This window comes from Myodes glareolus, chromosome 24 (genome assembly GCF_982192425.1).
Source record: "Myodes glareolus chromosome 24, mMyoGla1.1, whole genome shotgun sequence".
Classification (NCBI taxonomy): domain Eukaryota; kingdom Metazoa; phylum Chordata; class Mammalia; order Rodentia; family Cricetidae; genus Myodes; species Myodes glareolus.
In genome coordinates, this window is record NC_142049.1 from 16,762,566 (window position 1) to 16,773,679 (window position 11,114).

Sequence of the window (11,114 nt, forward strand, 5' to 3'; positions counted from 1 at the left end):
ACCAGAAGAGGGAAAGCGTCGCCCCCTGGTGGCCAAGACAGCAAGAACGAGAGAAAAAACTGCATTTAAGATTGTAGACATGAAGGCACTCAAGGAACCCGCGGAGGTGGAGGTGGGCTCTGATGCCTGGGGGAGTTGTCTCACATCTCCTATGCCACGTCTTTCTCTGGGTATGACCTGGTTGATTGACATCTTGTCACAAGCTAGGGTCATCTGGGAAGAAAGACTATCAGGTGAGAAAATGCTTCTGTTTGATGGCCTGTAGTCAAGTCTTTTGGGGCATTTTTTTGATTACTGATTGATGTGGGAGAGCCCAATCTATAGTGAGCCAAGCTACACCTGTGCAGATGACCCTGTTTTGTTTTGTTGTTGTTTTTTGGGGGTTGTTTGTTTGTTTGTTTTTCAAGACAGGGTTTCCCTGTGTGTTTTTGGCTGTCCTGGAACTTACTTTGAGGCTGGCCTCAAACTCGCAGAGATCCGCCTGCCTCTGCCTCTCTACTGCTGGGATTAAAGGTGTGCGCTGCCATTGCCGGGCTTGGCCCTGGGCTTTAGAGCAAGCTGAGAGAGCCATGGAGAGAAAGCCAGTACGCAGTGTTTCTCCGTGGCCTCTGCTTTAGATCACGCCTCCAGGTTCCTGCTCTGACTTCCCTTCATGATGGACTATCAGCTGTAAGATGAAGTCAACCCTCCCCTTCTGGGTGGCAAAGGTCATGATATTTGTCCTGTCTTCTGTTCCTGGGGCTTTGCTGAGAGCGTTTGGTGGTAAACAGTACACCAGGAATGAGGAATGCCAATGGTCCTGCGGAAGCTGAGGCTGTCAGGAGGAGAACACAGGAAAGAGAAACAAGACCGCTGCGGGTGTACGGACACATTTTAGTTCCACAGAACTTGGGTCTGGGGCAACACCTGGTGGTGGGCAAGGGAGCCCTGCCCTCCAGCTCACGTTTCTCAACTGACTGGGATAAGAATAGACTGCACCAGAGGGTTTGTGTGAGGTCTGAGTGAGATCATTCTAGAACAAAGCCCTGGTTATTTGCACCTTTGTGTAGCCACAGTGGGATCAAGCGCTGGTTTGCAGCCAGGATCATCGGAAACTCACCAGGGAGGGCTGCTGGGTGTTTTCTCACCCAAGAATGCAGACGTCCTGAGGCTGAGAGCCCGACCCCCAGCTGCTGCTCTCCTGGCCTTCTGGATGACCTTGGGAACACCTGATCAGTGTACTTGGCCGACGGCTAGCCAAGTCCTCCCTTACGCGCAAGTCTCTGCCTTGCTGGGATTTCTGCTCTACGGTAGGGGGAGGTGCCTACAACGAGAATGTTAAATCCCTCTGGAACCAGGAAAGGAAAAAAAGGTCACCTTTTGTGCTGGGGGTGGGGAGGAGCAGCCACCCCCACCCGTGCCGAAGCGCGTGCAGCCTGCGGAGGGCGCTCTCCAGTTGCCACGGGGCTGACACTCCACACGATCACTGGCTCCAGAGAAGAGCCTCTGTGGTGGGAGCTGTGCCTGGATGCTACTTGTGCGCGCACAGGACAGCCGGTGCTTCCACTCTCAAGAAGTCTGACTGTCCTCTGAGTGTGGTGGTTGCACATCTTGGATGCCAGAACTGGGGAGGGAGAGGCCAGCCTGGTGTATGGTGAGTTCCAGGACAGCCAGGGATACATAGTGCGATCCTGTCTTGTCTCAAAACAAACAACAAAGAAGCCTGGCTGCCCGTCTTGAAGCACCTGTACTGTGGCTGATGCTGGGTGACTGACTTTGACTTTCAGGCCCACTGAGAGGTGTTGAGAGGGGATCAGAAGGGACCTTTGAAGGGTGAATGGGCCAAGCAGCGTGCACTTGTAATCTCACTCAGGAAGGTTTACCCAGGGAGACTGTGAATTTGAAACCAGCCTGGACTATAAAATGAGACTGCAGCTCAGAAGAAGCCAGGGAAGTGTGGGGGGCGGGGCTTGGAGGAGGATGGAGGGAGGGAGATGGACTGAGGAGGGTGGAGAGGAGGGCAAAGGACAGAAGACAAATAGATTCCAGGAGGTTTGTCCCCGCGTCCCGTCCCGTCCCGTACCCCCCCACCCTACCCCCCCCACCCCCCCCCACCCCGTTCTCAGAACTTTCTGTATTCTCCATCTGCCCCAGGTGGACCTGCCTTCAGGTCTCCCCACGCCAATGTCCAAGTGAGCTGCCTCGAATGTTCAAATCCTACTGAGTTAGCGCTCACATATTTACCATGTGGTTGGGGTAACTTATTACTGTATCTGTTTTACAGATGATAAAATGAGCGCAGAGAAGGTAAGCAACTCTCTGCAGGACAACCATGTGGTGTGAGGCTGGAGTCCTCTCTTAGCCATTAGTTTATCGATGGAGAAGAGTGTCCTAATCTGATTCTGACCTCGGGAAGCAGCTCAACCACTCTCCTTCCTGAAGCCAGTCCTGGCTTCAGCTTTCATCTGGCACAGAGTGTTGATCTCATCCGCATGCAATAAAACTATTGTAGATTTTTTTTTCTGCGGGCCAGAAGAGGGCACCAGATCTTATTACAGATGGTTGTGAGCCACCATGTGGTTGCTGGGAATTGAACTCAGGACCTCTGGAAGAACTGTCAATGCTCTTAACCACTGAGCCATCTCTCCAATCCTACTGTAGATTCTTAAAACGTTCTGGGGGCTGGGGAGATGGCTCAGCTGTTAAGAACACTTGTTCCTACAGAGGTTCAGCTTCCAGAACCCATATGACTCTCACAACCATTCAGAAGTCCAGTTTTAGGGGATCTGATGTTTTCTGACCTCTAAGGGCACCAGGCAGAATGTGGTGCACAGACATACATGCAGGCAGAACACCCATCCATATGCACATACAATAACACAGAAACTGCCCCAGGGGCTAACAGGCTCAACAAATACTCTACACCTGAGACACAGAACAGGCCCTAACCAAGGTCTTTAGAAAACTTTTCCCCCTCAATTTTTAATTAATTAATTATTATTTTTGAGGCAGGGTTTCTGTGTAGTACTGATTGTCCCAGAACTAGCTCTGTAGACCAGGCTGGCCTCGAACTCACAGAGATCCACCTGCCTCTGCCTACTGAGGGCTGGGATTAAAGGTGTGCGCCTCCACTGCAATTTTTAATTTTCAAAGTGTGTGCGTGCGTTAGTGCAGGCGCACACTATCACAATACATTGGTGGAGGTCACAGGACAATGCCCTTACGGGATCCACCTCGTGGAATCTCAGGATCCAATGCCAGGTGTCAGGCTGCATAGCATCATCTCTACCAGCTGAACTGTTCCAGCAGTCCTAGGAAATTTTAATGAATATGCGATTCTGTCCTGGAGTTAATGATCTACTGTGTCACTGAGGTGATGCTTAAATTAATCAATCATTAATTAGGAATTGAGACTTGGTTATAGAATCAACTCAGCTCAAGACTGGTGCCTAGCTGGGTGTGGTGGGTATGTACCTGTAGTGCCAGACTTTAGAGGTAGAGGACAGAGGCCATTTCCAGCTACAGGGTGAGTTTGGGAGTTCAAGGCAGCTAGGCAATGATGGTACACACCTTTAGTCCCAGCACTCAGGAGGCGGAGGCAGACAGATCCCTGAGTTTGAGACCAACCTGGTCTACAGAGTGAGTTCCAGGTCAGTCAGGGCTACACAGACAAAAACCATGTCTGAGAGAGAGAGAGAGAGAGAGAGAGAGAGAGAGAGAGAGAGAGAGAGAGAGAGATTAAGGCTTCTCTAAATTCAGGCAGTGGTTGTGCATGCTTTTAATCCCAGCACTCAGGAGGCAGAGGCAAGCGGATCTCTGTGAGTTCGAGGCCAGCCTGGTCTACAGAGTGAGTTCCAGGACAGCCAGGGCTACACAGAGAAACCCTGTCTTGAAAAACCAAAATCAAAACAACAACAAAAGGGCTTGTCTAAGTTACATGAGACTTTGTCTCAACAAACAAACCAAAGGAAAAGAAAAATGAAAAAGGAGGAAGAGGAAGGAAAGAGAAAGAAAGAAATGTTTCCTTGTACAGCTTCACAGCCTGGGGAAAGACAAAGCAGGGTTAGCCAGCTTTGCCTGACTGCAGAGCTGCTGCTCCAGGGGAGGCATGTGATGAGTGATGGTTGTTATGGTGATGTTTAAAGTCGTCTAAGGCCCAGGGAATCAAGGTGCATGCCTTTAATCCCAGCACTCAGGAGACAGAGGCAGGCAGATCTCTGTGGGTTTGAGGCCAGCTTGCTCTACAGAGGGAGTTCCCGCTCAGCCATGGATACACAGTGAGACCTTATCTCAAAAAACAGATAGATATCTAGATAGCCGGATAGATAGATAGGTCTAAGGCTGGGCACGGAGATGCATGCAGACAAAGCACCTGTGTACATAAAATACATAAACATGTGAATATTTAAAACTTATTTTGTGCTGAGTGGTGGTGGTGCACAACTTTAAACCCAGCACTCGGGAGGCAGAGGCAGGCGGATCTCTGTGGGTTTGAGGCCAACCTGGTCTACAGAGGGAGTTCCAGGACAGTCAGAGCTACACAGAGAAACCTTGTCTTAAAAAAAACAAAACTAAAATAAACTAAACTAAAATTATTTTATGTTTGTGTGTGTTTTGCCATGTATGTATGGTGTGTGCCTGGTGCCCGTAGAAATCAGAAGAAGTGCCTATCAAAATCCCAGCAAAATTCTTCAAAGACCTTGAAAGAACAGTACTCAACTTCATTTGGAAAAGCAAAACACCCAGGATAGCCAAAACTATCCTGGGCAATAAAAGAACTTCTAGAGGCATCACAATCCCTGACTTCAAACTCTACTACAGAGCTACAGTACTGAAAACAGCCTGGTATTGGCATAAGAACAGACAGAAGAACCAATGAAACTGAATAGAAGACCCAGATACCAATCCACACATCTTTGAACACCTGATATTTGATAAAGAAGCAAAAAATATCAAATGGAAAAAAGAAAGCATATTTAACAAGTGGTGCTGGCATAACTGGATATCAACATGTAGAAAAATGAAAATAGACCCATATCTATCACCATGCACAAAACTCAAGTCCAAATGGATCAAAGACCTCAACATAAAGCCAGCCACACTGATCCTTATAGAAGAGAAAGTGGGAAGTATGCTTGAACGCATTGGCACAGGGAACTACTTCCTAAATATAATCCCAGCAGCACAGACACTGAGAGAAACAATGAATAGATGGGGCCTCCTGAAACTGAAAAGCCTCTGTAAAGCAAAGGACATGGTCAACAAGACAAAACGACAGCCTACAGAATGGGAAAAGATCTTCACCAACCCCACATCAGACAGAGGTCTGATCTCCAAAATATACAAAGAACTCAAGAAATTAGACACCAAAAGATCACATAATCCAATAAAAAAAATGGAGTACAGACCTAACCAGAAAACTCTCAACAAAGGAATCTAAAATGGCTGAAAGACACTTAAGGAAATGTTCAACATCCTTAGTCATCAGAGAAATTCAAGTCAAAACAACTCTGAGATCCCATCTTACACCTGTAAGAATGGCCAAGATCAAAAACACTGATGACAGGAGGCTGGAGAGATGGCTCAGAGGTTAAGAGCATTGCCTGCTCTACCAAAGGTCCTGAGTTCAATTCCCAGCAACCACATGGTGGTTTACAACCATCTGTAATGGGATCTGGTGCCCTCTTCTGGCCTGCAGACATACACACAGACAGAATATTGTATACATAATAAATAAATAAATATTTAAAAAAAACAAAACCAAAAAAAAAAGCCACTGATGACAACTTATGCTGGAGAGGTTGTGGGGAAAGGGAACACTTCTGCATTGCTGGTGGGAATGCAAGCTGGTACAACCCCTTTGGACGTCTATGTGTACAGAATGGAGTACTACACGGCAGAAAAAAATAACGACAGCTTGAATTTTGCAGAAAAAATGTGAATGGAGCTAGAAAACATTATTTTGAGTGAGGTGACCCAGACCCAGAAAGACAATTATCACATGTACTCACTCATAGATGGCTTTTAAATATAAAGCAAAGAAAGCGCGCGCTTAACCTGATTCTGCTAAACTGATCTGCAGGACCCAGGGATCCCTTTTTTACTGCTTTCTCAACAGCACTGGGGTTAGAAGGAAACACCCCCCATTCCAGATTTTTTTTTTAATTTTTCCTTCTTTTTTTTCCCCCTTTCTTTCTTTTTTTCTTTCTTTGAGACAGGGTCTCTCTACATAGCCCTGTCCTCCTGGAACTCACTCTGTAGATCATGCTGGCCTCAAACTCATAGTGATCAGGCTGGAGAGATGGCTCAGCAGTTAAGAGCACTGCCTACTTTTCTAAAGGTCCTGAGTCCAATTCCCAGCAACCATCTATAATGAGATCTGGTGCTCCTTTCTGACCTGTAGGCATGCTATATACACAATAAATAAATCTTAAAAAAAAAAAAGCCAAAAACCTTATAGTGCTCTACCTGCCTCTGCCTTCTGAATGCTGGGATTAAATGGGTATTCCACCATGACTGGCTCACTTCCTGATTTTTTCACACGTCTTCCATCTCTCAATTCATTTTTGTGTGTATGTTTGATTGTTTATATGTACATATATACGTATGGGATGGTATGTGTGCGGGATGGCACAAATCTGTAGGTCAGAGGTCAACTTGTGGAAATTGATTCTCTCCTGCCACCTTGTAGGGCTTGAGGCTCACACTCAGGTTGTTAGGTTTGACATCTGGCACCATGGCCGCCTTCTTGCTAACTTTCTTTTCTTTCCTTTCCTTTTCCCTCTCTCACTTTGTAGCTCAGACTACTCTGGAGCTCCTTCTGTCTCCTAGGCTGGCCTTGAAGTCTTGGTACTCCTTTGTCTAAGCCTTATCAAATCCCCAGATTTCAGGCCGGGACCCCACACCTGGCTTTCAGTTTCAATTTCTCGATCACAGACAACGATCCTGTGAGTGGCCCCATGGCCTGTGTCTCCTCACACCCGGTGATTGTTCCTGTGGCAGTCGACCCTGCAAGTGCTGGATTTGAGGTCCATGCATCTCAAAATAGAGGGATGTTATGGAGTTGCCCTCAAGATGCTCTTCCAGCCAGCACTCTCTGAGACGCAGTCAGAATATTTTGAAATAACTGTGTATATTTCCATCTCCCTCGCACCCCTGAACATTAACGTCCTCTAAGGAAGGAATGCACCCTCTGGTCCATCCCTGTCAGGCTTGGTAAGCCACAGAGGCCCAGCACATGCCCTCTGCACCAGGCCACATTTCAGCACTGTGCTGGAAGAGCTTTCTGTCCCCGAACTCCCCCAGGAGTTGGCATTGTTACTCCCCGTTTGCAACCAGGGGAACTGAGGTTCCCAGAGGCTCTGACTCCAGGCAACGAGACCCTAATGATACAAATTCCATCTGCAAGTCGGCAGCAGAAACTCTAGAACTCTGGCGTCTCCTGCCAACCCAGTAATGTTGCATCTGGCCCATGTTAGTGGCTGTCAACCATTTCTCTTTGACTCCTGCTCACTGGATTTAGGAATGGTTAGGATTAATTTAAGCCACAGGACGTTCATGAAATTCAATAGTATTTCAACATCTCCCAGCACTGTGTGGAAGCAGGAAGATCAGAAATTTGAGGCCGTATCTCTAAAAAACACCAAAATAGACAGTAACAGCAATTTCACCTCATTATTGTCCATTTTACAAAGTTAGGACCAGACACCAAGGGCATAGCTCAGTTGATAGAGTGCTTGCCACGCATGCTTGAGGTTCTGGATTCGATTCCCCAGAGCTACATAAAGCAGCTTGGTGATGCACTACTAACATCCCAGCACTCAGGAGGAGGAAGCAGGAAGATCAGGAGTTCAAGGTCATCTTCAGTTACTTAGTCAGGCTGAGGCCAGCCTGGGATACCAGCAACCCTGTCTTCAAACAGCAGTAATAATAATTGGCCTAACAGTTAAGAGCACTTGCTGCTTTTGCAGAGGATGGGGCTTTGGTCCCCAGCACCCACACATGGCAGCTCACAACCATCTGCAATTATAGTTCCAGGGGATTTGATGATTGCTCCGGCCTACTCAGGTAGTGCATGTATACATACAGGGAAAGCACACACACACACACACACACACACACACACGCATACACAGAAAAAATACTAGAGAGATCAACTACCTCATGAGACTTCTTATGAGGTCACTAATACCATTCATGACAAGTGGTCCTCATGATATAATCATGTCCCAAAGACATCACCTCCAGATGCCATCACCATGAGAATAATCACGCAGCATCTGAATTGTGGGGACAGAAGGATACAGGCCAAAGCATCCACCGAGCAGAAGTTGTCCTGGGCTGTGGGAGGGGAAAGCAACTCGTTGACTTGGTAAGAGTCAGCGCAGGCGCAGACCACGGAGCTATCCAACTGTCATACCGGTTCATGGGAGAGCTTCGGCAGGAATCTGAGCTGCAGACTGACTGCTGGAGCCTGGCTTCAGGGAGAAGGTGCTGGAAACAGGCACAGGACAGACTGGGGAGATCACCATAAATAGCTCGCTTAGCCATCAACATTCGCCTTCTGTTTTCCACTTTCTAATAATGGCACCGCCATTCTTCAGCCTTCTAGGGGGAGGTCTGACTCACTCCGGCTCCTCTGCTGCCAGGCCTGTGTTCAGGCAGCTGCTGCACTAACCCGTACCATCCTACCCTTTCTGGAAGTCTTCCAGGACCCATGTCAGGCTTGTCTTGTCTTTGGTCCAGAGACTCAGGTCTCTCTTCCTAGGTGTGAGCCCCTGCTCTCAGCACATCTTTATCTCTGTTTTGGGAGCCTACACTCTGCTTCCAAGCGCACCACTCAACACAGGCCTGCAGTGGAGGCTGGATGAAGCATGAGACACCCCCTCTGTCAGTCTGTGGCCTGGACACTTCACATTCTTGGTGGATATTCCAACAACATACACGATCCTCAGGAAAGCTCCTACAGCACAGGGGACTTTCTTCTTGCCAGATGACTCATGTGCCATCAAAACTCTTGGAAGTAGAGTAATCTCAGCACTGGGAAGTGGAGGCAGGAGGATCAGGAGTTCAAGGTCGTTTCCCAGTACATAGAAAGTATGAGATCATCCTGGGCTACATAAGACCTTGTTTAAAAGTAACAATAAATGACAATAGTAAAATGAAAGAAAGAAGGAAGTTTCTCTTGGGATTCTCCACTTGTCCCTGGATCTGTGATAACTGCATCTATACACATGGAGTCTAAGAGGTGTGGAGAGAGAGTAATGCAGGTATTTTTGTCCTTCTCCAGGGACATGAAACGGAATTTGACTTTAAAATGGGGGGGCTGAGGAATGACTCAACAGGTAAAGGGCTCACTCTGCAAATGTGGGAACCTGTGCTGATTCCATAGAACCCATCGAAGGCCAGACACCATGGTGCATATCTGTAACTCCGGTGGTTCTGTGATGAGGCAGGAGGCAGAGGCAGGAGAATGCCCGTAAGCAGTGGCAAATAAGAGACGCTCTGCCTCAGATGAGGTCGTGGAAGGACTGACATGCAGGGTTTTCTGAGCTCCACAGTCATGATGTAGCGTGCATACTCCACCACTTATACACAGGTACAAGTGTGCACACGCACACACACATACACACACACACACGCCCAGTGTCCCAACTCACTGACATCAAATTACAGACTCTGACCCCATTTTCTTTAAATAGCACCACAGGCAAAACTTTCAGGGTCCAAAGTTACCATGTGGGGCAGGAGAGATGACTCACGTTAAGAGTACTCCTTCCAGAGGACATGGGTTCAATTCACCCACATGGCAGTTCACAACTATCTAGAACTCTATTTCCACACTCTCTTCTGGCCTCTGAGGGTACCAAGCATATATGTGATACATGAACATACATGAAGGCAATATGTACACACACACAAATTAAAATAATGATAATAATTTTAAAGAAATTACCACGATCAGTAGCTCCAAATATGAATAGTGAAGGTTCTAGTTTTTCTCTTGTGTCCTTAAGTGAATTATGGACTGTCATGCAGGTATTTGGGTTTGAATTGGAGTTCTGCCACATCTTGGTTGAATGACTTTGAACTAGTGGCCTAACCTCGCTGAGGTCAGCTGCCTTACAATCACTGTTTGTAGAAAGCTGGAATGGTGTTGGAGCAGGCAACAAGAAACAGTTTAAAAAGTGAAACTGCCTCAACTTCCCCCAACTGATGCTGTGCTCATAAAAACCACAAAGACTTCTACTTTGGTCCCTCAGCAGACAAACACAGGAGTCTACAGCACACGAGGCCTGCCAAGCCTCCAGGAAGTCCCTGGTGGGGATGGGGAGTAACTGCAACCCTTCTGGCAGTGGCAACGTGAGCCCTTGACCTCCATAACTGCATCTCATTGGTCTGTTCTCCAACCTTGTAGGTGTGGATCCTGAAGTCCAGGAACCTGATATTACCAGGATAGCATGGAAGCCAGAGCCAGCAACCTCCATGGTCTTTATCAGAGCTTTAGGCCAGAGAATCGGGAACCCAGTAAAAAGGCTTTCAGGCCAGCGGGGCGGCGGTGGCGCATGCCTTTAATCCCAGCACTTGGGTGGCAGAGTCAGGAAGATCTCTATGAGTTTGAGGTCAGCTTGGTCTGCAGAGCTAGTTCCAGGGTAGGCTCCAAAACTATACAGAGAAACCCTGGAACAAGCTGCCCCAAGCCAGGCCTTCCTTTGACTCATGCTTTGGAACGAGGTAAAGCAGCCTCTCCTTGCATATACTCTCTCTGTTGGATCCTAGAGCTGAAACTGCCAGACTGAGACTCCAGGAGGGAAGCTTTGAAGTTAGCAGTTCAAGGTCAGTTTCCTGGCCCAGCTCCACCTGGCAATGCTGTGAGATCTGGGAGCACCGGCCAGAAAGGCTGCTCTCCTTTGGTATCATTAGGAAAGCTGGGGTGGGTCTGTTAGATTTTGAGACACAGAGCCCAGCCTTCAGTGAGCCTCAAGAAAATGGGCGGTGATGGATTTAGGTTGCCTCTGCCAGATTTCTTGTTTGTTTTTTCCGTGCAAACAGGCAAAATAGGAGCTGTTGGGTCAAGTGGTGGCCGGGCCTTTGTTTAGGATATAGGAGATAGGGGCCCTCTTTCAGAACCACCT